At 42.7% G+C, this 26624-nt stretch overlaps 1 protein-coding gene across 3 annotated transcripts in view; it reads right to left on the minus strand.

Annotated features, from left to right (window-relative positions):
* ANKRD6 (ankyrin repeat domain 6) overlaps positions 1–26321 on the minus strand; it is a 96726-nt gene extending 70405 nt beyond the window's left edge. Inside the window, exons 1-2 of one of the 3 annotated variants that reach the window (XM_027695345.1) lie at positions 26246–26321; positions 25779–25909 (exon numbers count right to left, since the gene is read on the minus strand). The gene's annotated coding sequence lies outside the window, so the exon portion shown is untranslated. Of the gene's footprint in view, positions 1–11632; positions 11650–25778; positions 25910–26001; positions 26019–26245 lie in introns of those variants that run through there. The other 2 variants (XM_027695353.1, XM_027695373.1) reach the window with 2 other exon arrangements.
* Between the last annotated feature and the right edge of the window lie 303 nt (positions 26322–26624).

A 26624-nucleotide genomic window follows, 5' to 3' on the forward strand; every position in this document is an offset into this window, starting at 1 on the left:
ACATGTTCCCTTTGTCAGAGACTCTTACTGTCTGTTAATATGCACAGTTAATATTGCTTCCAAAGAACAATGTGTTTGGGGGATAACATACAGGATAACATGTTTCATGAAACACATTTTCAAAAATGAAGAAAGCATATTCTGGTTATTGAATTGGTCCACAAAATGATGGATGTGTCTTTCAGGAAGCAGTTCTGAAACAACAATTTGATCAGTCCTGCTTTATTAGTCTTCCCACCAGAAAAGACAACACTGGAATCAGTGCTGGCTCACTTGGAGTACAACAGAATGTGAAACAGAAACAGCAGGAATATCTACATCAGATGATCTGAGCAGTAAACTAAAAGCACATTCAGTAGTGAAACCTCAGCTTCTTCTTCCATGAGAGGCCAGGAAAAAAATGACAACAAATCTGTCCATACTTCCTTCGGGGAAAAATGTGCTCTAAACTTGGATCTTTAGGAGATTCTGTACAGGTTTTCACATCTATTTAGTTTGCCAACTCAGAGATTTCCACCTGTTGTGAGACCCAGCTCCACATTCACATCTGTTTGAGCAGTAAGAATCATTCCTCCTCAGGAGGTCAAGAGGGACCTAACTCACTACATCATCCACATCGACTTGCAGTCCCCAGAAAGGCCCTTGGCTGCACAGATGGTGCCACACAACAAAGCATTCCCAACCTACCTTCCCTTCCTGCATAGGGACCGAGTAAGACAGAAACCATTCTTACAGCTACAGACCCCCCTGAAATAGAAAACATCAAACACCTGGTAATGACCGCTCCACCAGCTCTCTTGCAACACTATCATATTACATTTTGACTGTCATACAATAAAGAGCCCTCTGTCTTCATTAAATGAATGAGGAAGTGGCAAGCTGGGGTTAGGGAGAGGAGGGCAGCAATGACAGAGCTAGCAAGCCTGCAAAACACGTTCAGTCCTGATGCTACAGCCTGGAGATCTGTAGTGACAACACTAGGCAACAGCACAATCCTTTAACAAAACAAAAACAAAACACCCAACCCCCAAACCTTTAGATTGGGTAGAAAATTCCTCCCCTCCATGCCAGTCTGCAGGATGTATAATATAGAGCCACAAATTTTCTTGGGCACATGCACACTACAATTTTCACAATATTCAGTATCTTCTGCCTTCAATCAATAGTTTCTATGATCTCATAAGAAAAGAAGGAAAGGTCTGAAGAGAACTGAGGATACCAGCTCCATCTTTCCTTAAGAACAAAGCCTCGCCTTTACAGTAATGTTAAAGAGTTAAGACTGAGGAAGTCCCTTTGCTGGGAGTAGAGACTGTTACCTGCTGGCACAAGAGAAAAGGGTATCCCAGCACACTTGCAGGGAACCATGTGTCTAAAGCTCTGTTTTAGACAGAGCCTCCAAAGAGGCCAGTGCTGTGCTCCCCAGCTAGAAGAACAGACTTCATAATGAATTCTCTCAAATGACCAAAAGAAGCAATCATGATTTATGACAGGATTCATTCCCTTAAAGATGCTTTATGCCTGTACTATCAGCTTTTGCAGGTTGGAGGACAAAACTGGTCACAAAAAGCATTCTGAAAAGAAGAGTGTGTTTGTCTTCTCCCCCCCCACATCAGTCAGCAAGGTTTTACACAGCAAACCATCAGGTTAGAAAGCAGGAGCAAGATCCCCATATACTACTCACTCATCTGTGGTGCCTGAGTCTGGCAGACCTCTACTATCTCCGTAAATATGGAGAGCTGGGGAGCTCTTCAGAAGGACTGTGTTCCTGGGGCACCCTGCCACAACAAAAGCATCAGGGAGAGCAGAGAGCACATCTGACATCTTCAGTCTACAGGGAGAAGGGAATAGGCATCAGTGCACCTCTGCGTCAGGTGCTGCTGGTGGCATGGGCTATTGGGGTGCTACCCCACAGGCATGGGAAGGAGAGGCTGCCTTGCTCTTGGAACTTCTTGCACCCTCTTCTGGTTTCTCTCCTTCCTTGCTTGGTGATGGAGAGAAAAGGAGGCAAGTAGTCCCATCTAGCCACACATCTTGCTATGCTCCTCAACAAGCACCCTGCCAGGACATTCCCCCAGCACTGAAAAGATTTGGATGTTTGCCACTGAGTTCCAAGGTCTCCCCCTGAGATCTGAAGGCATACCGGCTGCTGCAACTGTTCAGAAGAACAAGCAGCACAGAGAGGCAGCACAGTCTTCCCAGCCAAACCCTTTGTCCAAAATAAAGAAGGGAAACACAGAACTTGGGTGCAGCATGGAAAGTAGCAGCCTACCTCCCAAGTTAGATATTTTGTCCAGGAGATTTTCATATAACATAAGCATTAGAGTCTTCTAAAAAGCTCTCCCAGACGAGCAGCTGCCAAGCCAACACACCAGCAGCCAACACAAAAAGCTGGAAGCAATCTGTGGAGACAGGGCAGCTCCCTTGAAGCTGGAGACTGATGGCTCTGGCAGCAATGCTGAAAGGATGCTGCAGTTTTTGCTGCAGCAGAGCTGCATGCTTCAATTCGGAGAGAATGGACATTGCAAATTGACACAATAGGAGCTCCTGCAATTTTTGAAGGGGCAAAATTACTGAACTATTTAAAGACACTTCTCTCTGAAAATGTTTAAGTTAACAAACACCACAGGAATTTCAAATAATGGATTCATTAATTTCAAAAATGTTTCTGTGATACCCTGTCAGACCTAATGAAGAACTAAGGTTTTGGAGACAAGTCTATGAGACTCAGTTCTGCTAATTGTGAGCAAGGACTCCTGTCAAACTGCAAGGCAGTTCCTCCATTACACCAAATGCCCCTTCTTGAAGTGACAGTTCACACGTTATGTTTACATATTATTATTACATCTTAGTAATTAAATACTATCATCTGTACTGGCTAATTTTAGCAAGGTATACTCCTGGGACACAGCTGCTGCAGCCCTGACATACACTGCATGTCACCTTGTTAAGTTAGAAACTGCCACAGTTCTCCTGCTGTTATTACAGGAAAACTCTCAAGTATGTTATGTAAAGCAGGAAAAAAAAAGTATGTTTGGGATTCTGACATTGGGATAAAATACACATGCAATCCAAATTCACCTTGCAGGAACCTCCAAGTTGAAGTATCAACATAATAACAAAACTGTTGCAAAATAGTTTTGAACTGAAAAAAAAAAACATTCAACTTAAAGAAAGATTTATTCCAAGGAACTGGGAGTCAGTAAGACCTGAATGTCATTTAAAAAATTTGGTTTCAAAACTGAAAGTTTAATTATCATCTCTCAGCTTGGATCAGTAAGTTCAAAATCAAACTTTCATTGTAAATTTAAATTTCCAAAACTGGGTAGTTTTACAAGTGAAGTAATACCATTGCTGCATCTTCAGATTTAACAAAGTGAATCAACTCCCTTTGAGTTTTCCCCCACCCACTGCGCTCACTGTCAAAGCAATTCATCCCTCTGGTAATTCAGGTAAGCTAGACGGAAGTGTTGCAGGACAACATCTAACATCTCCTCCTCACCCCTGCAATTCAAAAGAAGTGAATAAAAGTCTCGGTAATGGAGAAACATTCTCTGAATGAAAAGGTCCAATTTTACAAGATTAATCACAAAGTCCCTTATTCATCAGCAGCCTTGGCACTCTTACTCTTCCACCTCACACAGACATTTCTGGAATGTGTTTCAGGCTACTGAGGAGGAAAAAAAAAAAAGGTAGTTCAGCAGGAAGCTGCAGAGGCTAAAGAAATGAAGAATCTGAAATCGATCCTGCTCCTGTCCTACAAAGCACAATTTCTGCCAGAAGCATCAAGCAGAGCAAGATTGTCTCCTTGGTGAGTAGAGTTTTCTTTTTACTTTTTCTTCTTTTGTACCTCCACTAACATTGACAAACTATTTACATATGAGAACAATACTTGCAATTTTGCATTAACAGACAGCTGTTTTCTTATAAGGCATCTGAGATTTTATATGAACTAGATTTGGAGATTGAGAACTACAGATCTGTATTTTCATCTAGGAGAAGTTCTACTTGAAAAGTTTCCTCCTTGCCTGACTGCATGATGGTTTACTAACAGACCTGCTAGGATAAGGATACACAAGAATTCACTTTAGAAGCTGTAGGAGGTTTTACCACCGTTTTTATTGCTCTTGCTTGCTCTGATCCAAAGCTGACAAAAACCCATTAACAGATTGAAACAAAGTGTGTGGAACCAGCATGAGCAAGAAATGTCTTAATTGAGTACTGGACCTGGCATCCGGGCAACCTTTGCAACAGACTACCTCTCAAAGAACACCTTCTCTGCACTTCCAGAAGGCAGTTCTGCTCTGGATCAGATGAGGGACAAAATCTCATTATTTCATTCCCTGGATTTAAACTCCTGTGAATTGACCATCAGTAGAGTAGTGCAAACAAACTTCCCCAGAGATCTAACCCCTCAGTATAGTACTACAGTGATAAATATTAAAATGAGGAAACAAAAATCCTGAAACTTTTTTTTTTTTTTAAGATTTATATGCAGTGTAAAGTCATGCAACAGAATACAGTTAAAGCAATAGATGTACCAAAAATTATCCTAGTTGTGATGAATGTGTCAATGTCGGAGTGCAACGAGAAACCTAAGGAACTTGTTTGCCCCGAGTTAATATAACACTAATAAGGAGAAGGAGTTAATATAACACTAAAGCTGCAAAGGAAATCATAGTGAGAGCAGGACCTGCCAGGATTAGTCAACTGTTGTTCCCAATGGTGTGAGCCTGCTCTTGGGTTCCAGGTCACGGCTTCCACACAAAAGTACACTCTTACTTCTCCAGCGCCCTGCCCAGTCACTGCTTGTCCTGCACACCACACAAGGCATGTCTTCCACAGGGTAGCAAATATAGGATGATGTCTTTAAAGTTTACACCACAGCATGCTCTTCTTATGGTTTTTCATGTTTAATTTCCTTTTCAAATAAAAGCTACAGAAAACCAAATATCCAGCAGCATCCCAGGCTTCTGCATTCCCTCATACTACTTACCCATGCTAATGATCCACAGGACTCGTATCCAGGGTGTTTAAAACAACAGTATACACCTCCTCCAGTACCTGAACTACAGGAATAAACTCTGGAAGAACAGAAATACAAGGCAGTAGAAGCAGACTGGCTAGTGGTGAGGAACAGAGTCAGCTTCTTGCCAAGGACTTACACATAAGACATGACAGGAATGTTGGGAGTCAAGCTTTTTTTTTCTTTTTTGGAGGGGGGGAAGGAGAGGGAGGTGTTACTGAACAGTGAGAAATTACGTCTAGTGGCTGAGTGCAGCATAAATGAGGACAGGTTTGGCACTTTCCGAAAGGCAGCATAGATGCTGATAAGACTTAGAGCACCTGTTGTAATTGGTGACCTAAGTATGGGCTGCAGTGGGTTTCTATACCTGTAAACATCGTTATGAGTTGTGATTACAAATTATGAATATAAATAATGCAGAATGATTGTACCTGCCTTATTTCTGTGGCTGTAATGTAAAGTCTTGTTCAAAAACAAAGAAAGAAATGCATACATTAACACAGCTGGGTTGATGAAAGGAAACCAAAAGCAAAGACCTGCTGCCTTGTTTGTATCAAGTTACAAAAACCTTCTTAGAACAATGCAGCAAACTGCTAAAAGATTTTCAGCTTTATTTCTCAAAGACAAGTCACAGGAAAATTTCCCAGGAAATATCCAATGGTGAGGCCCTGAATGTTTATTTCTTTTATTTCAAATTTAGAACAAAGACTTCTAGTCCTTTACCTTTCCACTGCCCCTCTCAAACTGTTTTGCATTTAAGCAAAGAAAGTCTGTACTTGTAAGTGGAAAACAGGTAAACATTTGGTTATACCATTTGCATCTGCAAAAGTTAAGCTGTTACGACCATAAATTCGAAGGCAAACATTTTAAGAGGTAAGAGGATACTGTTTCTATGATTATTTTTTTCTTTTCTTCATAAATCAAGCAAGGAATTCCAAAGCAATTCTCATTAAAAATGCCCCTCGGGTTCTCTGAAGACATATCCTGGCATTCCAGTAAGATTTTTACAATTGCAGATTTTGGGGAAAGAAGGGGGGGGTTACTCTTGAGAAAAAGCATGTGCTGAGACAGACTGCAAAACAATGACAGCAGCAGAGTTTTGGTACAAGATCTTTCCTTCATCAAAACATACTGGGCTGAATATATCAGTAGGACACATTTGCTGACCCAGATGCTACAAGCTGAGAACCGAGGAATAAGCTTAGTTTATGCAACACACACTTATTTCTGAAGATAGTCCTAGCACTTGGTGAACAACGTTGCCAAAGAAGTTTGAAGAAATATCTGCAAAAGGCCTTCTGCTGCTCTGACCCATTTCACACCATGCCCATTCTGGTTCCACCTTCGGCATGAAATCAGGAAAGCTGAAATCGTTTGCCAAGGTTTCAGTCATTTCCAACTCCTTCACATTCAAATACTTCAGATACCAAGTCTTAAGTCTTAAGTCACATCTAAACCACAAAACCCATACATTCCGTGTAGAATTACTTCTTGAGGCAAATGTCTTTCCTACCCCACTCCAGCTCCATCCTTCTCAGCGATGCTTATGCATCAATCAGTCTGTTAAATCAAGCTGTGTACCCATTTTTTGCAGTTTTAATGAATTGTACAGTATATGATCTTGTTTATTGCAAAACTTGCAATGATTTTTTAACCAAAAAGAGATTAAAGTATCCCTCTTAAGCACTACAGATATGGGTGCATGAATTCCTTTTAAGATGCAGACCAATCAAACATACATTTACATATGTAACACCAATACAAAACACTGCAAAGAAACTTAGCAATCCAGGCAACCGGTTCTAGGTGGCCCTGCCCTAGGCAGGGGGTTGGACACGATGACCTCCAGAGGTCCAACCCCAATCACTCTGTCATTCTGTGATACATCTAAAACATATTCAGTGACTTACACAATACAGATTAATGATTCTTGGTTAAGCGTATCAAGATGAATAAACTGAGTAGCCATGTTAAAAATCAAAAATTTGTAAAAATGTATTCAAACACTTATTCTCATAACAAAAGAAAGACACAACCACCAGATAAACAAGGACCAGACCAGAATGTTCCACACATGTAGCGTTAACCACTCCACTCCCTCAATTCATCCAGAGCTGTTTAACTATTGAAGAAGAAACACTACAGCAGCAATGTTCTACTTGTCCTGGTTTTGGATGGGATAGAGTTCATTTTCTTCATAGCTGGTTCAATGCTGTGTTTTGGATTCAGCAGGAGAATTGATAACACACTGATGTTTTGGGTGTGGCTCAGTAGTACTTACTCTAAGTCAAGGACTTTCTGGTGCCTCATGCTCTGCCAGTGAAGAGAGAGCATGGCCAGGACAGCTGACCTGAAATTGGCTACAGGAATATTCCATACCCATAGAGCAGGGGAGAGTTGTCTAGGGGCTGCCAATCACTGCTTGGGGACAGGCTGGGCATCGGTCAGTGGGTAGTGAGCAATTGCACTGTGCATTACTTGTTTTTCTGGAATTTTGATTTTTTTTAATTACTATTATTATCATTAGTATTATTAGTATTATATTTTACTTTGTTTCAATTATTAAACTTATGTCAACCCATGAGAGGTTCTTTTTCCTTTTTTTTCTCAGATCCGCCTTCCCATCCCAGCAGTGGAGGAGGGAGGAGTGAGCAAGCAGCTGTGTGGTACTTAGTTGCCAGCTAGGGTTAAACTATGACACTTCTCCACGCAAATCTGAGAATATCCAAACCAATGCAAAGTAAGGCAATTTCTCTGCAGCAAACACAATGATTTTAGTGGGCACATCAAAGTACATTTTCCTCATCAACTGTTCATATCCAAGGAGGCAATGCTGTGATACTCAGATCTCTCTTGCATGGTGATCTTGTTGGTATTTTACGTGATGCAAAATAAACACAGGTAGTCAAGAACGGTGGCACTAGTCTAAAACTCCATGATTCTGGTCCTCTTAGACATTCAGTTTGTCAGTAAGGTTTTTAATGCGTCAGCCTAATGAACCTAACTGTGAGTGCCATAACCATGATAAGTACAATAGGGTTATATTTGGATTTGTAATTCCTAAAGGTTTTGTTACTGAAACAAAAGATCAATACAGTTAATGCAAAGAAGATGAATTAAAACCGAAACAAGGTTTATCACTAAAGCTGCAAAGACAGAACACGATGGAGATTATCCCATATAGAGAGACAAACTTGGCAATTACTATCTGAATAGTCAGTTTGGTCTTATTTTTTTAAAGTCAGCGAATAACAGTTTTGGTGTAGCAAATCACACATTAGGGTGGTTCATGAACCAGGGGAAACACATCCTTTCAAAAAGTCTGAGAAAGTATATGGATGAGACTTACAAAGTACAGAGAGGGAACATATACATGCCTTATGTCCTGTGTCAGTCTGAAGGTTTTCTGAAGCCATTCCCACTGGAAACTTTGAACAACAGAAAGGAACAGCTTAACTTTGCCCCTAGGTAATTAGACAGTATCAGTGAAAAGCAGATGTCTGAAGTAATTAAAAAGTGGGAAAAGTTCATCAAGGATGACAAGTTCTGGACTTGGGGGACCGGACTGGGGACTTGATTCCCCAGTGAAACAGGACTTTGATGTTTAATGCACTCACCATTATCAACAAAAGTCAGGGACAGGAAGAGTGAGATGCCACGCAGATACTAACATGCTTCAAGTTCTTCTAGAAGAAAGACTATCATAAGAAACAGTATCTGTAAAAAGTCTTCTTAATCCCCCTATGAAGTATACAAAGAGGTCAAGTTGCCCTTCACAGCTGTATCTGTATAGGTGATGTTTGTGAGTGATCTCCAATTAGGTCATGCAGACAATACTTTGCAAATCCTGATCCTCCTGCCTGACCCCATGGCAGACATGGAGCTGAAGGATCTCTCAGTGGGTTGTGGACACCCTCTGTGCTTTCTTTAATACTTGCTAAATTCTTTGGAAGTTCTGCAGAAAACTCTTCCCCACTCCATGCAGGAGTCCAATAGTGGGAATCTCAGTCAGATAACAGTAAGTCTGACTTATGGTTCCCTACCCCAGGGCTCCTTTGTTCCAAACAGCCCAGTTCTCAAGACGCCCTTCCTCATTTGTTCTGGCAGGCTAAGGCCATGCAGAGCAACAGTCTTATACCTTCAGCTCAGCATTTAACTCACAAGGAATGCTTCTGTATCAAGCTCAAAATAAACTAAATCATATGTTTCTGTCCTATTCTACTTATATTGCAAACCAGAATCTCAGTTAATTAATCCTAAAAAGCTACACATCGACACAAAATACTTTCAGACCAAGTAATTGAAGTTAATCTCAGTGCAGGCTACCGCTTGATTAACACAACTCACCTTGAATATCACATTGCTCTTCCATATATCTCTTGAGAATCTTGCCAGCAGTACTAACATTGGAACAACAGAAGAAAGTAGGTATCACAAAACCTTGGATCTTGCATCAGGTGACTGTAATAAGTATTGCACAAGGGTGCTTTGATGTTACAAAAGACCTAAGAAAATACCAATGGGTTAGGGTGTATTCTTGCTGTGTTTACTCTCTTACTAAATGGCACTTGTCATACACATGCCATCTGCTGCATCGAAATGCGATACCCAACCAGGTAAAATAAAAATTTCCCACACCAGCAGACTCTTTGCACAGATTAAAAGGAACACCACTAAGGTAATTTTAGGTGATTTAAGAGTCCACAGTACAGAGACTGCATCTCTTGAAAGCTGCTTCTCTTGCAGAACAGAACCCCAGCTCCCAGTGGAGACTCTGCCCTTATGGCTACACACAAGAAGTCATAGGTTCATCATCCAGAGATATTTGTACTTGTGTCACATACAGGGAGCTGAGGATGCAAGAGGAACACAAATGACTCCCCCTCACTGCTCCTTTTCCCCCTGCCTTCTCCTGTGTGCTCACAGGCCCTTCAGGAACCCAAAGGAGAAACCTTGTAGTGGAAGCCATCTCTCTGGGAACTGAAGCTGGATTTAAAGATACTCAGCCTCTCAATGCTTGTGGAGGTTTTCCACAGCCTGCAAGAAAGGAAAATCTGGAAAAGCTTTACTACATAGGCTTACCTACTGCATCTTGGTAAAAGTCAGGGTCCCTTAGTACAAGAAGCTCCTTAGTCAGCCATTGATAGGAACTGTGAAGGATGACGCCATTTGTTGCACCCATGTCAGTCTCCTTATGTTTCTAATTTGTCTACAGCCAAAATAGATGTTTTGGTCTTATTTCAAGTACTGAAAAGGATTATGCAGTTCAGTGTACCTGCTTTATAGTAAATGAATATTTTGAAATTTCAGCATATCTGAGTCTCCTTCATACATTACGAGAGACCAGCTCATGCAAGATCATGCTAACACATGGAGAATATTTACATTATCTGCCCACAAAGGCTGCCCAGACCCCAAATGGAAATATGAAGCAAAAACCCACCAAATTGACGATGGAATAACAGAGAAGGGCAGGGTCATGCTAAAGGGACATCATGTTCCTGGACCATGTTCCCAGAAACAGGTAGGATTTTTTCTCCTAGCCTTCTGCTTCCCTACCTTTATGAAGCTTAGCATCCCTGTGCCTGTTATATTCCAGCACACTCTTCCAAAAGAGATGCCATTTTCATAACATACAAAAAAAGTGACAAAAATCTCAAGGAGGTGGCAGTTCCTGTCCAATGAGATAGAAAGAGATATTCCTTCATCATCCTTCCTACCAAGGAACACAGTGGACCAATGTTATAAAAAAAAGAGTGCACTGATAAGGACTGGAAGCCTAATAAAACTGGAAGAGCAACCAGAAGAGCCCACGAGCTGATGATGGTGAAGTAGAAAGAGTTGAAAGCAGATATAGAAAAATATGCCTCAAGACCCAAACATTACTAAAGTTGAAGTGAAAGCAGAAAAAATGAGACTGCAAACTGAGACAGGTAAAACCTAGAAGACAGGATTAGGAAGAAAATCTTGAACATAGAGCTTTTAAAAAGCCTCGGAAGACATGTCACAACCACCAATCTGGTAAAGAGCACTTGGAAAGGCATGGAAGAGGGACATAGATCCTTTTTCACTCTCTCACAAATTCTTTGTTACAGGTTTGCCAAACAACCTTTTGCTGTATTCACATCTCCTGTGGGTTCAAAGTGGTGACTCAGCACTCATTAACCACTGTCAGAACACAACTAGCAAAACAACAAGAGATGTGTAGGGGATGAGGAACAGATCAAAGAAAATCAGATGACAAAGGAGGGAAGAACAATACAGAACTTTTAGAAGTGGCAAAAAATGAAGAGGAATTTTGCATGGGAAAATGAAAACAGGTCAAGGATATCTTCATTACCTTAAAACAACAAAAGTGGCCTAATATGGCTAAAACACATGTTAGCATTTCAGTGCAGACAAGATCAAACTTCACTCCTGAACTATGCAGATCCATCTTTGGACGTGCAGCTGCTGCAATGTGAGTATGGAAGTGTTAACAGCACAGTTTTTCTTTGTCGGCACTACAGGACTGAATCATACCTTATCACAGGAGCTGTGTTGCCACACAACCATCAGCTCTCAATAGTGTACAAAACAAAGAGAAAACTAAGGAAGAGAAGGACTTACCCTAAGTGCCATTTTCTTACAGTTAGTCTTCCCATTTATTTTTGTCTCAATACAGTGAGGCCAGAACAGAGGGGAAGAAAAAGAAGGCAAACATATTATATATTTGTATTCTTGTTTTCCAGTCCTTCCAGAAAGGCCAGTTTTGTAAACAGAAAGAAAGCTGGGATTTTCTTTATCGTGTTAACTACTCCCATGACTGTAACACACCATGCAGAGTTCACAAGTATCTCTCTGCTGAACATTATCGAAAATGCACTGCAACTTCTTTTGCAACACGTCATTTTAGTCAGGCTATCTGCTCCTTAAAACACTCAGCCTATTGTTTCAACAGCACAGACCTGCATGCTGAATTATAAAAATTGTCCAATATCATATCATCTTGGCTGCAGATTTAATTTCACAGAATATGAAACTTCACTGGAAATCATTGTACAACAAGACAAGGAAACATAAACATTGGTTTCTTTTTCTTTTGGTTTGGTTTTTTCACATTAAGTGTGAGCCTACTACAGCTCCCTCTGGGAGGATGTTTTTCATACAAAGCCACATTCTTTGCACCTTATTCACATAAACAGTCATTAAATTAAATGAGATCAGCTAGAGAAGCAGGGAAATCAAGTTTTGATTCAGCATTACCAATACAAAATACAACATAAAATTTAATTTAAAAAAAACCAGGAAAATAGGCCTCCATCTTCAAACTATCTAATAATGCAAAAACTAGTTGAAGGTTTTGTTTTTCAGGTCTACCCCTTGAGATTTAATACAGTAAACTAATTATAATTTTGCTACACACAAGTTGTTGATAATTACCTCTTTATGGGCCATACTGTTATTTGAGTATAAAGCAAGGAAATTTTGTTAAGAGTCATTACTTAAGTATCATTTTATTCTTGATCCTTAAATAAGCAAGGCCTGAAGATCCCACTTACAGAACATAAGGGAAGTGATTTTTTTAATGGTACTTGGTAAAATCTTTTAACTTTTGCATTACAGACACTTTTGCCTGATCCTGTTTTTCTTGAAACACCATATACATTTTGAGCTAAGCTTGAGATATACAAAACCATGAGAAACTTCCCTGTTAGCAGAAGAGTGAATACTCATAATCAAAATTTGAAGCATGAGAACTAACTGACTGAAGGTTAGTTTGTTTTTACTAAGAAAAAGGACAGACATACAACAGATGCTTGTTGCTATATTAAAATTTAGAAGGTGACTTTATTAATAACAATTGAACTAAGACACTGCCTATATAATTAATGCTTTTCAAAATCCTAGTATTTTGGGGAAGAAGAGAAGTATACCTGAGAAGGACAGAAAAATCCATCATCTTAATGTGAAACATTCTAGTACACATTTAATAGTGTGCTGAGAAATTGCATTATAGTGTCACTCTTCTCTGATAACCCTGCCTGGCTTAGCTTACTTGAAAGTGCATTTAGTGTTTTTTCCACCAAGGTGGAGTACCTGTGTGTTTCATGAGAGCTACAGAGGACTGAAACACAGAGCAAGTTCTCCATTTCACTGACACTCTTTATGCCATCTCTGGGAATGACTGAGAACAGGTCCCGGACAAAACTGGCTTTACACTGCAGCTTCCTGAAACACTTTTTTCAGCTTAGTCAAGGAGAGTCTTAATTTCAAATTATGAGGAGAACAAATAAACCTTTAAAAGGTTGTTTTGCTTTTTCTTTCAAGTACTGTGCTCAGTTCTCCTGAATGCAACCCTACCTGTTTTCTTGGTGTGCCTGCATGTTACCAAAACCAGCTCATCCCATGTAATTATATTCAGACACTTGCTGGATGTACAAAACCACATACGGTATGTAAACAAATTCATATTATTTAAAAGAAATTATTCTTAAAAGCTGGAAATACATGGATCCAAGCTCTGTATGCTAGATTTTGAATAAAAGGTGCTTCTAGGTTCCATGCCAAGTATTTCACTTTGAGGATTAAAAACAGAAAGAAGAAAAACCTGATAAAATTCTAGTAAATGAAGTAGCAACATCCTCCTCATTTGTATGTCTGCAGTTATAGACATGAAAGGTTAAATTCTCTGAAAGAATATGGAACCCAGAAGTTTGATTTTAAACTTCTTAAACACGTGTTGGTGGGCAGAAATGAGGGGAAGAGAGAGGAGGCAGAAGAAAAGCTGGGGTTTGGTTTTTTCAACCTAAATTACACCTGTAGGGAGACAATAAATCTGGGAATCCTTTTTAAAAATATGACTTTTTTCAGTTAAGAGACTCTGCCAAGGACCAGAGCTTATACCTACAAATTCTGCTTTGATTTATTGATGTGGCATGCTACTTGGTGCAAGTATCCATACCAATCTTTTAATTCTGCCATTCACTTTTCACATTGGGTCCCACCTTGCTACCAGATAAACAAAGTGTAAAATTCTCATGGAGAAAGGATGGATCTTTTCTGAATAAGCAGGGCAGGACTAAATAAATAAAAGGTCAATCTGGTCTGACAAGTAGGAAGAATGAGAAGTGGAAGTGAGTTACTCTAATCCGCCGAGGGTACTCTTTGATCAAAACTAAATCCCAAAGAGGATACTGAAAGTTAAAATTTTATAAGCAAGCTGAGATGTGATTGCAATGTAGATTAGTTAGAGCTGAATGCTAGTTGTTTGGACAGAAGATAGATGTTTAAATTAAGCTACTTCACATTTGTGGTAAGTTTATATGTAGCCTGTTACCACTGTTTCACTGATGTAAAGTTATTCCTCAATAACTCGTGTCCAATCCCCAAAGATTCCCCTCAAAGGAAGGAAGGCTGCTTTAAAAAAAAAAAGCCAAACCAAAAAAAACACAACCTCCCCTGTATTATAAAAACTAGGCAGCTATGGGATAACAGGAAAAGTCCTCATCTAATAGAGAACCAGTTATACAGGAAATAAATGGTTCAAGGTCAGTCTTCACAGGGGAAGGACACAAACCCGGCAGCTCCACGGCCATCTGCATTAAGAATATATTGAGTTCATTATAGCCACCAATGAATCACAGGGGGACAGGGAAAGATAACAACTGTTAAAATGACTGGCAGAATTCAATACCATTTAAATACAGACTGATATTCGTGGTATGAAAAAACACCTCAACTTCATATGCATAATGATGGGCTCGGGATGATTCAGAAATGAGATCCTGGATCTATAGTGGACTGTTCTTACCAAAGCATCAGCACAGTTAAAAAACAGGGGCAGTGCTAAAAATTATTACTGCAGAACCAAAACCACCTTTATTCAACCATCTAAGAAGTTCAACTGCATCCTGGAAGTTGTAACTCTGCCCTCTCTTCTTGGAAAAGGTTTAGCAAAACTAGAAAAGTTTCAAAGAAGGAGAACATAAGAAAACCAAAGGCAACACATAATTAAGTAGAGGAAAATCACATTGGAGAACTACTAGAAAGCATCATATTAAGCCATCATATTTTGGGCTTAAAGCAAGTGAGAAGAAATAGCTCTTATTATAAAGCAGTTTTCAAGCTGTGGTTTCCATAGCCTTTCTTCTCTGGTTTTCTCAGTCTGTTTCCCATTCACTCATGTTCCCTCCTCAACTTATTGATATGGATGCCCTAAAAGAGTAAAAGGCACCAAGGAGAATATATGTCATTTTTCCCTGCAAATTAAATGGAGTCAACATAACAGAGATGAGAATTAGCCAGGCTGACATGAAAGCATTCACCTACGCCTCCAAACCAGGCTCAACATATCTGCAGGCATATGACTTGTTCAGCTCCTGGCCACCTTGCAGGAAAAACTGAAAGAAATCTCCCCAGATGGACAGTCCTGCCCTAGTCAGTGAAAAATGTCCAACTCTCCCTGCCTTCAGGTTGTCTGAAATACTATGATTTGTGAAGATGGTCCCGCAGAGAAGCAGCTAACTTTAGGCACTCTGTTTTTCCAAGTGATCTCAAAGGCGTCTATGTCACTTGGTAAGTTTTTGAATACTCTTTACATTATTAGAATTTAAATAAATTAGATTTGATGTTGCTTACTTTGAGGCTAGCAGAAACTAAGACAGCTAACAACAATACCCGCTCTTGACTGCGGAGCCCTCATTCACCCAAATTCAGTTCTGCTTTATCAGGCATGTTGTTAGCTAAGCTACTCATCTGCAGGAGCACCTCCACTTGCAAAGACACCAGAGAATGAAATGGATGACAGCCTCACCCAGTGCATGCCAGGTCAGGATTTCTTAAACCCTAGTTTCTCCAAACTGATTAAGTGTAATCTTACAGGGAAAGAAAAGAATCCAACTTGGTAGCTGACTGTTCATTAATAAAATACTGTACTTCAAATTCATGCTTCAGCTTACTCCACACCTGAGTCTGCCATTCATTTCAACAGACAAACCTTAGCTGCACTAATAATAATGGCCCATCTTCGCGAACGAAGATTTGGGGAAAGGTCTTTTTACCTTTCCAGCCTGCGCAATGGATTTTTTAGGTGAGACACAGCCTGCGCTGAACTGAGCCCACCCTTTAATCCTAAGGTTCATCTGCCGGGGCCAAGCAAGCTTGGACAATGGCAGTGAGGTCCTCAGGACGTAGGTTTGTTTAGAGTGACCTTCTCATAGATGGATGGCCTCACAGGGCTAACAGGCTCCATCTGCCCGGGGAACTGGCTGGATTCGAACCTGGGTTGCAGAGGTGAGAGTCCTGCATGCTAACCACGAGACCCCTGGTGGCCTAGTGGTTAGCGTGCAGGACTTTCACTGCTGCGACCACGGGTTCGAGTCCCCGGTCTCCTGGCCTGATGGAGGTCGTTAGCCCTGTGTGGCCATCCATCTATGAGAAGGACACTCTAAACAAACCTACGTCCTGAGGACCTCACTGCCATTGTCCAAGCTTGCTTGGCCCCGGCAGATGAACCTTAGGATTAAAGGGTGGGCTCAGTTCAGCGCATGCTGTGTCTCACCTAAAAAAAAAAAAAATCCATTGCGCAGGCTGGAAAGGTAAAAGACCTTTCCCCAAATCTTCGTTCGCGAAGACTGGCCATTATTATTTACAGATAGTAAATTTATGAGAGACTGTGTAGTTTGACTTTAGCTGCACTAATGCAGGGCATTCAATCATACTGAACAGCTGTTCCAGGAGGAAACTAGCACACCTCTGGAAGAAATCATCACACATCAAAACTGGGGTACCATCTCCCATGCTAAAGCGAAGTTATATCTGCTCAGGGACTGGAACCATCGGATCCTCTACAGCCTCTTTTCGGGGGGGGCATCTGACATAAAACTGACAAGTCCAGAGACTGGACCTCAGCATGTCTAAGAGAATCTAAACCTGTGAAAGAAGTGGATATTGCAGGGAGCGTAACACAGGGGCAGGAAGAAAAACAATTTTCAACTACATCTTGTCTCTCAGCTTTTTCCATGCTACCAAGTCTTTAGGGCAGAGACTCCTATTTACAGTACAAATAATAAAATTATACAAGTTAAAGCATAACATTTATCCTTATTCTAACTATCTTCTGACTCTGACATGAAAAAAAGTTGGTCAGCATCTTCTATGACATCTTTGGGCAACTCCATCATTGGGCACTCTTCAATGATTAAATGTAACAATGAAGACATACTTCTGCATTTTTGTTACCATAAAAGAAGTCTATACAACTTAATGTGCTTCCATACATGCAAATTTTAGATCTTGGGGGCTAGCCAAAGGCTGAAGTTACATCACAGCATAACAAAAGAGAAAGAATGTAAAGACTTAAGACCAATAACACTCTTACTTAGAGAAAGAAATACAAACAAGAGCACATGGAAAGAGCATGGTCTGATTTTCCACAGAAGCCATGGAAAAAAACATACCTGCAAGAGCTGCTGTAAAGTTTGGAAAAGACAAACTGATAACAAAGTGCTGCACTTTCAAAATCTGGATTTAAACCAGAACAATAATGTCAATGAAAGACTGCAGATGGCAGGCAGATAATTCCACAGCCAGAAGAAAGACAACCCCCGTGCCCCCATCCCTAAATCCTCTCAAAAGACTTCAGCCAGACATGGTCTAATCACCAAAGTGGTCAGAGAGAAAATGAAGGAAAATTACTTATATGTAAGCTTTACAAAATACTAATTAATTGATTTAAGACGTAGGCATGCCTTGCAGATATTAGTGCAATTATTTGAGACAGTAGTGATACGGTGAAAAGATCATATCCTGCCCAAGACTCTGAACCAGCTGCAGTTTCTGCAACTGTTGTACACACAGACATCAAACTCTTAATAAAAGTAAAACATACCTAAAATCATTCACTGTGATAACTATTAAAAAGCTATTTAAATATTGTGCTTATATATAATTATCATGCATTCATGGTGCTTTTTAATTTTATAAAGCTGACACTTTTCCTCAGTGACTGACCTATCTGAGACAATTCAGGGAATTCTAACTCAGAAGTGTATTGCCTCAATATAAACAGACTAGCAACAGGTCTTGCTAAGATGTCACATTGCAGATGCTATTAAAACCAACAGAAAATATTCCTGATTGACTTAAAGCAATTTGCATCTCAAACTGGAAAAGGAAATTAGCCCACTGCAATGCAGACACAATGAAGATACACACCCTTAAGGAATTAATTTTCATCAAATCCAAATGCATTTTCTATAATGCAAACAAAAATGCTTTTGTCCAAAAGCATGCCAGGACATGCACACAAAACCTTTATCTTCAGTGGTTCACTTCACAAAAAAGGATGGTGTTTAGGTGGGGAAGGTGGCAAGTCATGAGAGAGAAAGGGAAAGTAAGGGATAGACTGTTACAAGAAGCCTGTTTAAAAACCAGGATTTGAAGGAGGTAAAACTTCATGATTTGGAGAGTGCTCCAAATATGCTTTTGATCACAACGTAAGATAAAAAAAGCTTAGGTTTTTTGGCATAGGAGCAGATAAATTTTTCCTCAGGATTAGGGCAAACCCACTAGGGTGCCCATGCTCAGCACATCACACCCCAGCTACCCCATAGCCCCAGTACACTCCGTCTGGCTGGCATCTACACCAGATGCTTCCATCTATCACTTCCCACAGATGTGCCCAAATCCCATCCCCAGTCACAGCCAGCTTCCCCTATGGCCATGGCTTGGATGAGATGCAGCTAGGATTTGGAGGACCAGCAGCAGATCTGAGGAGTGGGAAGGAGAGAGCCACAGAGGAGCAGGCAGGAAGACATGAGTGCTGGCACTGAGAGTCTTCCTGTTGATTCTAAGGACCCAGAATTTCATGTCACACATGGCAGGATCACTGACAAAGGTTCAAAAGTAAAACAGCAGAAGAACAAGCCAGCAATCTACAGTCCTGCACCATATCATGTTCTAGCTATACACTTGATATTCAATCAGAAGCACATCACTGAGGCTATCAAGATCAAGACAACCCTGCACAATTGGATAATGCAAGAATTCAAGCTGATGTACTGTATTGGTTAGGCCATCCAATGTGGCTTCATTTACCACAGCAGGACTGTTTTCACAAGACATCTTCCACTTTCAATATACTCGATTAACTATTAGTAGTAATGTGCTACATTTCTTTTAACCTCAAAGTCCTGTGCAGCCCTAATGCTTCATTTATCACACACCTCTCAAAAATGTATTCTAAATTGACATTTATTCATTTCATTACTGTTTTTTGATAACACTCGTGATCCTGGTACCAAACAGCATCCTTCTCTGTTTCACTCTCCAGACCGTCACACCTGCAACTGGATCTCAAGGGATTGTCCAGAAAACAAGAAAAATACTTGTTTGGCCAAACTAGCACCACTTCTGATACAGAGCATCACTGTGTTATGTCATCAAAACCTGTCAAAGGAAGTAGAATATGGAGAACATCCAACACAGATGCATATGTACGATGCGAGCAGGTGAGTGACTTGCTGTGCTTGGTAGCAGAACTTAAGGACGAGGTAGAGAGATTAAGGTGCATTAGGGAGAGTGAAAAAGAAATTGACTGGTGGAGTCAAACCCTTTTGAACCCTAAGGAAGTCAAACAGGAGACGGCGAAGCCCTGCCCCTCCTGCCATAAGGCAGATGGAGCAGACCAAATTGATGGGGGGGAATGGAAACAGGTCCCTAATGGGAGAGGTAAAAGAACTCCCTCTCGACCCTCATCACGCCCCAGGGTACCCTTGAAGAATAGATATGAGTCCCTGGACCCAGACAGTCAGGCAGAGGACAGCCAAGAAGATCTCTCTGGAGAGCTTCCTGTTTCGGCCCTGCCTAATAGACGGGTTACAACCACAGGTATAAAGAAAAAAAGAAGGGTAGTTGTAGTCAGTGACTCCCTTCTGAGGGGAACTGAGGGCCCTATTTGTCGCCCAGACCCATCCCAGAGAGAAGTATGCTGTCTTCCTGGGGCCAGGGTGAGGGATATTAGTAAGAGACTTCCTGAGTTAATCCAGCCCTCGGACTATTATCCACTGGTGGTAGTCCAGGCTGGCAGTGAGGACATTAATCGAAGAAGTGCCAGGATAATTAAAAAGGACTTCAAAGCACTGGGTCGGTCAGTTCAGGGGACAGGAGCACAGGTGATATTTGCCTCAGTTCCTGTACTGTCTGGGATGGATGAGGAGTTGTGCTGGTTTAAAAGTTAACCAGCAAGGCAAAATGAACTCAATTCAAAAGAGAGATTTATAAGTCAGAATAACAATTTATTAAAATAATGCAATAAGTACAATTATACAGACAGACAATTGGTTTTAACCCACAAAACCCAAATGTACAAACCCAGCACCCTGGGGTATGAACAAAAGTGGTGTACCTTGGCCCACCCCCCGAGTCCAAAGCAAAGGGAGAGGGAATAAACCTGCTGGTGGGAGAGCTGCTGCAGTCTGGTCAGAAGTGGTGATTGCAGTCCAGTCGAGGGTGGTGGTCTCAGCCTGGTTGGGAGCAGCGGTGGTCTGCTGTCTTCCTCTGGGTCCCACCAGAGAGAGAGCCCCAAGGCTCTGAAACTCCCAGTTATATACTCTCCAGTTCAGGCGGGAGTGCTCAGTCCCTCCCTCAGAGTAGGGAATTCCATAAAAGGGCATGTGGATGCTCAGTCCCTCTTATCAGAGCGGGGAATTCCATATAAGGATATCAGAGCGGGGAATTCCATAAAAGGGTACAGGAACATCTTCCCACCTTGCAGGCCTCTACTGACAGCAGTTTTTGGGAAATGGCATGGAGGCTATAGAATACACAGTTTTGGGTTACACCCATCCAGGGATGAATTGGTCCCAGCCGTTCTAACCAGGACAGGAGTTAAATAAAGAGTGGAGTAAAAAAGCCCAACTCCTCAACAGATGGCTAAAGGATTGGTGCCACCGTCAAAATTTTGGTTTCTTTGACCATGGGGAAAACTCCATGGTACCTAGTTTTTTAAAATCAGATGGGATTCATCTTTCTAGAAAGAAGAAGAAGACTGTAGCCCATAAGTTAGCAAGGTTGATCAGGAGGGCTTTAAACTAGGTTTGAAGGGGGAAGGGGTTGGAACCGGGCTCTCCAGTGATCAACCTAAGGATGGAAAGCCTGAGTTAAGAATTAAATCAACAGCCCACCTGAAGTGCATGTACACTAATGCACGCAGTATGGGTAACAAACAAGAGGAGCTGGAAGCCATTGTGCAGCAGGAAGGCTATGATGTAGTCGCCATCACAGAAACGTGGTGGGATGACTCGCATGACTGGAGTGTTGCCATGGATGGCTACAGGCTCTTCAGAAAGAACAGGCAGGATAGGAGAGGTGGAGGGGTGGCTTTATATGTTAGAGAGCCTCTTGACTCCGTTGAACTTGAGATCAGCAACAATAAGGTTGAGTGCCTGTGGACCAGAATCAAGGGAAAGACCAACAAGGCCGACATCATCATAGGTGTCTGTTACAGACCGCCCTACCAGGATGATGAAGGGGATGAAATATTCTACAAGCAGCTGGCAGATGTCTCGAAATCGTCAGCCCTTGTCCTTGTGGGAGACTTTAGCCTGCCAGATATCTGCTGGGAGCTCAATACTGCAGAGAAGAGGCAGTCTAGGAAATTCCTGGAGTGTATAGAGGACAATTTCCTTCATCAACTGGTAAATGAACCTACCAGGGGTAAGGCCCCGCTAGACCTGCTGTTTACAAACAGAGAAGGGCTGTTGGGAGATGTACTGGTTGAAGGCCGCCTGGGAAACAGTGACCATGAAATAATAGAATTTTCAATACTCAGAGATTCAAGGAGAAACAACAATAAAACCCCTACGCTGGACTTCCGGAAGGCAGATTTTGACCTATTCAGAAGTCTAGTCCAGAGCATACCCTGGGAAACAACCCTTGAAAACAAGGGAGTCCAGGAGGGATGGATGTGCTTTAAGCAGGAAGTTTTGAGTGCACAGGAACAGGCCATACCGGTGTGCCGAAAGGCAAGCCGGCGGGGAAGACAACCAGCTTGGTTAAACAGGGAGATTCTGAAGGAAATCAGGGATAAAAAGAGAGTTTACCGACTATGGAAGAAAGGGCAGGCTACTTACGAAGAATTCAGGAAGACAGCTAGATCATGCAGAAAGAAAATCAGGGATACAAAAGCACAATTTGAAGTTAAATTAGCCACTTCTGTTAGGGATAATAAAAAGTCCTTCTATAAATACATTAATAACAAAAGGAGAGGCAAAGAAAACCTCCATTCTTTGAGGGACTTGGAGGGAAACATAGTTAATAAAAATGAGGAGAAGGCTGAGGTACTTAACACCTACTTTGCCTCAGTTTTTACCAGTAGGACAGGTGGCCCTCAAGGCAACTGGCCTCTGGAGCTGGTAGACAGAGATAGGAAACCAAATAGTCCCCTTGTATTCCAGGAGGCAATAGTTAGTGACTTACTGAGTCATCTGGATCCTCACAAGTCTATGGGACCAGACGGGATCCATCCTAGGGTAATGAGGGAGCTGGCAGAAGAGCTTGCCAAGCCACTCTCCATCATCTTCCAACAATCCTGGCTCACTGGGGAGGTCCCATACGACTGGAAGTTGGCAAATATCACCCCAATCCATAAAAAAGGCTGCAAGGCTGACCCGGGTAACTACAGGCCTGTCAGCCTGACCTCGGTGCCTGGCAGAGTTATGGAGCAGATTATCCTGTGTGAAATCACACAGCAGCTACAGGATGGACAAGGGATCAGACCCAGCCAGCATGGGTTTAGGAGGGGCAGATCCTGTTTGACCAACCTGATCTCCTTTTACGATCAGGTGACCCACCTGGTGGACGAGGGAAAGGCTGTGGATGTGGTCTATCTGGACTTCAGCAAAGCCTTTGACACTGTCTCCCATAGCATACTCCTGGAAAAGCTGGCAGCCCACGCCTTGGACAAGGGCACTCTCTGCTGGGTCAGGAACTGGTTCGAGGGCCGGGCCCAGAGAGTGCTGGTGAACGGAGCTGCATCCAGTTGGCAGCCGGTCACCAGTGGTGTCCCCCAGGGGTCAGTGCTGGGCCCAGTCCTTTTTAACATCTTTATTGATGATTTAGATGAGGGGATTGAGTCCATCATCAGCAAATTTGCAGATGACACCAAGTTGGGAGGGAGTGTCGACCTGCCGGAAGGCAGGAGGGCTCTGCAGAGGGATCTGGATAGACTGGAGAGATGGGCAAACTCCAATGAAATGAAGTTCAACAAGGCCAAGTGCCGGGTCCTGCACTTTGGCCACAACAACCCCCTGCAGCGCTACAGGCTGGGGACAGAGTGGCTGGAGAGCAGCCAGGCAGAAAGGGACTTGGGGGTGCTGATCGACAGGAGGCTGAACGTGAGCCAGCAGTGTGCTCAGGTGGCCAAGAAGGCCAATGGCATCCTGGCCTGCATCAGGAACAGTGTGGCCAGCAGGAGCAGGGAAGTGATCCTTCCCCTGTACTCTGCATTGGTGAGGCCACACCTTGAGTATTGTGTTCAGCTCTGGGCCCCTCAGTTCAGGAAGGACATTGAGGTGCTGGAGCGGGTCCAGAAAAGAGCAACGAGGCTGGTGAAGGGACTTGAGCACAAGTCCTATGAGGAGAGGCTGAGGGAGCTGGGGTTGTTTAGTCTGGAGAAGAGAAGGCTTAGAGGCGACCTCATCACTCTCTTCAACTACCTGAAGGGAGGTTATAGCCAGGCGGGGGTTGGTCTCTTCTCCCGGGCAACCAACAATAGGACAAGGGGACATGGGCTCAAGCTCTGCCAGGGGAGGTTTAGGTTAGATGTTAGGAAGAAATTCTTTACAGAGAGGGTTATCAGGCATTGGAACGGCCTACCCAGAGAGGTGGTGGATTCACCATCCCTGGAGGTTTTTAAAAAGAGATTGGACGTGGCCCTTAGTGTCATGATATAGTAATTGGAGTTGGATCAGGGGTTGGACTTGATGATCTTGGAGGTCTCTTCCAACCCTACCTATTCTATGATTCTATGATTCTATGATATGAAAGTTACACAACAAATAGGTCTGGAATTCACACGTTTATTCCAACTTTTCCTAACTTTGAAACACCTGCATTCACAAGTCCATCTTCTGAATGGCAGCATGAGATAAACCAAATAGAGGCAAGAGGAGTAGAAAAAGTTTAGAAGAAACTAGATGGTAAAATTAATTTAAGAACTTAAAAGTGCTTTAGAAACGGTCACTGTTATGCCACCCATCCAAACTGATAAGTACTGTTAGACCTGTTATACAGATTTAGTGAGTAAGGGGCAGCAAGGTCTTTTTCTTACATCACAAAATGACTCACTGGCAAAGTCAAGCAGAGGTGAAGACAGATGGAGAAATGCAGCTTGAGGCTCAATGGCTCATTACTACACTCTACAAGCACCTGATTTATTAAGATATCATTCATCTAATCTAGTCAAAGAACATCATAAATTTGATAATCTGAACTCCAGAACATAACACCTGTGACAAGGTCAGGATGCTAAGCCTGGCATTGCAACTACATTTTAGCAGCCAACATTGGAGCCCCACTAGTCCAGACAATTTCTGTTCCCAAAAAAAGAAAACAGCTCTGCAAAAAGCTTGAAGAAAGCACCTGGATGATTAGGAGGTTGATCACTTTATTTTTACCCATCATTTACCGATCATTTCATTTCTAGTGTTCAAAGCCAGTCTCCTACAGGAGGTTGATAGCATTGTCTGGGTAAGTACTAAGGAGCAGGGGAAAGTGAAAACTTTCCTGAGTACTATCACAAAGCCCCTTTTGAGTTTTATTATGGTTTATTTTCAAACAAAAAAAACAGGGAGAGAAGCAATGACATTACTGTTACAGAATTCCTATTCCCTCTTGCAGACTTATAGGTCCTCACTGACAAACAGGCGCACATCATCAACACACCAGGTATCTAAATATATAGCCAACCATCTCTAGTTTTGGTACATGCAGTGTATTCAGCAAGTGTTTTCCGCTCAGAAATTATTATGAAGGTCTGAATGAGTGTCATTACACCATGTCTTGTGGTCTGCAATGCAATTGAAGATCTTATACGTAATCACAGATCTCCAGAAACATTGTTTTCCAAGTATCTAGAGAATGAAGATTACACAATACTTGGAACTTGAGCCTGCCAAAATAAGTTGTTATAAAACCAGCTGCCCAGCCAGACATACCACGTTGAAAGCAAGTAAATAACATTCTCCTCAGAACAAACCTCAGTCCTACTAGAGGATCTGGTCCATGCCTAACAAACACTGCACAAGAATTCAGGTGTGGTTACGTTTTTCCATCTTTGAACAGAGACAGATTCACTGATATTCCCAATACATTGCCCCTTTAACATTGGTAGGACATTCTAAGTTCATTTAAACAACTGTTCCACCTACCAGCAAGACACTTTCTACCCCTCTCAGTGTCTTCTCTGTGAACAAAAGCTATCCAGTAGCAGACAACATGTCCTTTTGTCATGTGCATTGCAGAAATACCAACGAGGATCCTAAAGAATCACTTATCACATAATTATAAAAATATGAAGATATCAATTATGTCTTTAAAGGAAAAAAAAACCAGAGCGCTGTCTACAGCTTATGCGGTAACGCACACAACACCCCAGGGCATGATAAGCCCTTTATTAATGTTCGCAATAAAATGAACACTGCAGAACAATTACACGCCATAGCCATGGACTTTCACAATCAGAGAGCTCTACCAGCAGCCAGTGTGTACTCACAAGGCGTTGAGACCTCAGGGACGGCTGATGTTTGCAGTAAACTAGTGGAAATATTTCCAGTGGAGTTCAGGTGATGTCAACAACAGGAAGAATGACTTCGAGCCAGATTTCCATTTCTCATTAGACTCGGCCTTAAAAGTTGGAACAAGTGCGTTAAGGCTCCTCGTCTATACTCCCAAATCTGCAACTGAACCCCTACGTCGACACAGGCTGCTGCACTTACGAGGCAGCCCGGAGGGTTCGTGTCTGCTCGACGCGGGGGTCCCTCCTCGGACCCTGCTCCGGGCCGGAATACGGGAACACTTTCATTACTCGGGCGCTGGACACTGGCTTCGCCGGGCCCGTCCCCAGCTCAGCCCCGCCACCTCCGCCATCACCTGTGCGTCCCCCGCCGCCCGCGCCCCCGCCCGCCCCGCCGCAGCCACACGCAACCCCGGCGGGCGGGCGCGGGCCGGCGCCCCGCTCACCTGCGCTCCCCCGCAGCACACGCGACCCGCCGGGCGCGGCGGGCACGGACACGGCGCTGCCGCTTCCAGCGGCGCCTCCGCCGCCGCGTTGGGGCTGCCCCGGAGGTGGCGCCGCCGCCGCCGCCGTGCCCGCTGCGAGGGCGACACCGAGCGGCCGCGGCGGGCGGGCAGCGCCCCCTCAGCCCGGGCCGCCTCCCGCCGGCGAGGGGCCGAGCCAGGACCGACCTCCGCCCCCACGCCCGGGCCAGGAACGCCGGGTTCTGTCCGTAGCCAGGCTCAGCACGGGCCGGACGCGCTCCTGAACCGAACCTCCTTTGCAACTTAATTATGGAAGCTCGTAATAGTTTGCGTAGGAGCAGAAGCGCTACAAAACCACGGA

This window comes from Neopelma chrysocephalum, unplaced genomic scaffold (assembly GCF_003984885.1).
Source record: "Neopelma chrysocephalum unplaced genomic scaffold, ASM398488v2 Primary Assembly neopelma1_23b, whole genome shotgun sequence".
NCBI classification, from domain to species: domain Eukaryota; kingdom Metazoa; phylum Chordata; class Aves; order Passeriformes; family Pipridae; genus Neopelma; species Neopelma chrysocephalum.